The 3287-nt window shown below is 42.8% G+C and overlaps 1 long non-coding RNA gene across 1 annotated transcript; it reads right to left on the bottom strand.

The window, feature by feature from the left end:
• Nucleotides 1-554: 554 nt before the first annotated feature.
• On the bottom strand, nt 555-2503 carry LOC136499114 (uncharacterized). Its single transcript, XR_010769905.1, has 3 exons — nt 1952-2503; nt 1757-1860; nt 555-743 (listed from the first exon to the last, which is right to left on the bottom strand). It is a non-coding gene; the product is annotated as an uncharacterized lncRNA (long non-coding RNA).
• Nucleotides 2504-3287: the final 784 nt, after the last annotated feature.

Genomic DNA, 3287 nt, shown 5'->3' with positions numbered 1-3287 from the left:
AGTTGTAAAAAGTATGCCAGAAAACTACAAATCTGAATTCCCATAACATTCTAACCAATGTCTAAACATCTTTTAAAAAAATTTTCCATAACAAAAATACGTGATTCGACCCGTATGAGTAATTTTTCGTTCTAGACGTATGAGTAATTTTTCGTTCTAGAAAGTCTTAAAGCGTGTTCAAACATTGATTAGAACTTTTTGGAATTTTCCAAGAGTGGTTTTTGGAGCAAAATTGTGGCAGAACCGTCTAATCTAATGTCTCACAGGAGTGCTTGTCTTTCATTAGACACTAAGCACTCAAGGGAGAACACTAAATTACTCGGTTCCGTCGGGCACACCCCAGGGGAGAACCCGAAAATCCACATTTTTGTCATCAGGATCATAAATGAGAGAACAAAGCTTACATCATTCTTAACCATTTCATACATCCCTTTTAGCACAACATCATAGTATAATAGTTATTGTGTAATAGCAGAATGTAATCATATTATCAGAGTTATAAATAATTTAATGTATAGCGGAATTTAAACATGTGATCAGAATTATAGCGGAAATAAACATCTATTAATGATATGATGAAGTATTGATATATAAACTATTACAACAGATTATGAAACTTTCATTTATAAAAACATTTGGTGAGAGTTATAAATAAAAACTACGATCGCGATGTAAAGGAATCCTCGTTGAGCCCACCAGGAGAAATCCACACACAAGGGTCAGCTCTAGCATCAACCTATCACCTGCAACAGGAGGAATAAAACCCTAAGTACTCAATTGTACTCAGCAAGACTTACCCGACAGGAGAAAAGAAAAAGACTCCAAAGATATGCAAAGCTATCTGGCTTGTGGGTTGCATTTGCAGGAAGCATTACTAAGCGTGCGTCCTTATATTCGATTTTTATTAATAGCCGCATTGGTTCATTAACTAACCATTCTATGTAAGCACCTGTGCTACTTTCAAGCAGGTGGTAAGCAATCAGATTTCCTTTTTCATCTTTCATCTTTCATCTTCAGTTCTTACTACGATGCTAAACCGCAGACAAGCCGTACCGGATAGCCCGGCGATTCGCGAATCAATGCCCCCAGCTGGGTACCCCAAAAACACACACCCCGCTTGTACTCTAGGCACAAGCAGGACCAACCCATCACTCTCCTGTCCCGGGTGTCTAGGTCCCCGTCCAAACTGGGACTCCAAGCCCCCGCGCCTGAGTCCCGGACTCAGTGCGGTGCAAGGACCACCTCCACCAAAACAAACCCTAACAGTCGGTCCGAAAAGAGCCGGATCCGTGACAAGAGAGCAACAAGTCTTTCAAGTGCCCATACACAAGTATGTGCTCGGAATAATAAGTCTGTGACCTGCCTAGAGTCATATGCAACGATCGGTCCTTAACCGACCAGATAGGGAAAAAAATAGTGTAACCAAGCTATGCCCCGTGTCCACGGCGACACAACTCCTTACACTCACCAATACCCAAACCATATCCCTGCCCGGTCACCATTTTCCTTTCCACCATTTTGATATTTTCCAAGTGATAGTAATCCAATAATATATTTCCTATCTCTCGCGAGTGATAGGCAATCACTCGACTTCTACCAGAGTCCTATAGCATAGCATTCTACACGATCCTGTCATACTAGTAAGACTCATAGGAATAAAGATATATATGCAAGTGGGTTTCATTCAACTCCTTAAACTTAATGCACAAATATAATTTAAACTGCAGAAAAGTAAAGGTTATGCACCGAGGCTTACCTGGGTAAAATATAACCAAAAGTTAGCATTCCATCTTCGTGATATGATCACCATAGCATCATCTTTCAGCTACTCCAGTTGATATCATCGATCCACCGTCGTTCCTATTATGATATGTATTGATGCAAATGCATAGTTGTAAATAATCAACGGCAGCCAAAATTCTTAGAAATCCAACCACGCTTCCAAAAGTACCATTTCTCCAGCAACTTCTGATGACTCCACGATCCATCGACGTCCCTCCGTCGGCGTCGAACTCGCGGTACTCGGCAAACAGACACAAATAAATATTCACATAAATTCAACCGCGTTCCAAAAATTATGAAACTTTATGGATAGGTGGGGTTTGATCTTAGATGGATTTAGGAAGAAGAAGTGATGGAATCGGAGTTAGCATAGTGGAGATATTAATTGTGCAAGGTGGCCGCTAATTAATCACGAGGAGAGAAAATGAAACGTGATTAGTGGCCACGAGCTGTCGCTGGTTATTAGAAAGGGAAAAGGAATAAAGAAATTGGTGGCATGGATTAATGGCTCATGACTCTTGACTTTACATGTATAGGAGCTGAGTTGGTTCTCGGCTTTGCTACTAGCACATGGCATAGGACAAGTTGCTGCTGTGGACTTAAATAAAGAGCAGAGTGGGTATACGGCTAGGATTCTTCGAGAGAGACACAGAGAGCACCGAGCGTTTGTGCACCTCAGCTCGTCCACCATGGACAGCTGCTGGACTTTCGCCTGATGACGATTCTGGCCATGACTTCCAAATCTAAGGGCATGGGGAGGTAGAAGGGAGGTAAGGGATGTATGGGGACTATCTACCTTAGTTTATTGCAGCTCGAGGAAGAAGATCAACAGAGCATAGCCTTCCTAGGCAAGAACAGAGAAACTCGATTTAGAGAGTAAGATGGTGAGCGGTGGAGTGGGATGGCTTGGCAGGCTTGGCATGTCCTTTATAGGTAGGAGATGCGGGGCTGGAGGTGGAGCTGGCATCTGGCTAGCTAGTCATGTGAATTGGATTTCACGTGATGAACTTGGAGTGGGTCTTTGGTCATGAGTGCATTAATTTAAATGATAGACTTTGAGTGGTCTTTGGACTTGACGAGCACATCAGGACTAGAGTGTGCTTTGGGCTAAACGTGCTTGGTGGTGAGGTGCTGATTCATTCATGCAGGTTAAGGAATTAATGGGGAAGGAGACCACAGGTCAAGGAAACATTAGAGAATGAGAAGATCAATTGCAGATTAGCTACCTCAGCTGATTATTGCAGCTCGAGAGAAATCGATAGACGCAACTTGCACGGACAAGAACAGAGAAACTTGATTTGAGAGAAGCAAGTGAGCAGTGGAGCGGAACAGCTCGGCGTAACCTTTTAAAGGCAGGCGACACGAAGGCGCAACAGCGACGCGTCGTAAAATTAGCGGCTAACTAGCTTGCTTAAAGGCAATAAAACATTGCTGCGCACGTCGTGATGCTTCGGATGAACAGTATTTCCATGATGCTACAGTGTTTTCCAGGACGCTACAGGATT

Source organism: Miscanthus floridulus, chromosome 13 (assembly GCF_019320115.1).
Source record: "Miscanthus floridulus cultivar M001 chromosome 13, ASM1932011v1, whole genome shotgun sequence".
Classification (NCBI taxonomy): domain Eukaryota; kingdom Viridiplantae; phylum Streptophyta; class Magnoliopsida; order Poales; family Poaceae; genus Miscanthus; species Miscanthus floridulus.
This window is presented reverse-complemented; position numbering and strand designations above follow the sequence as displayed.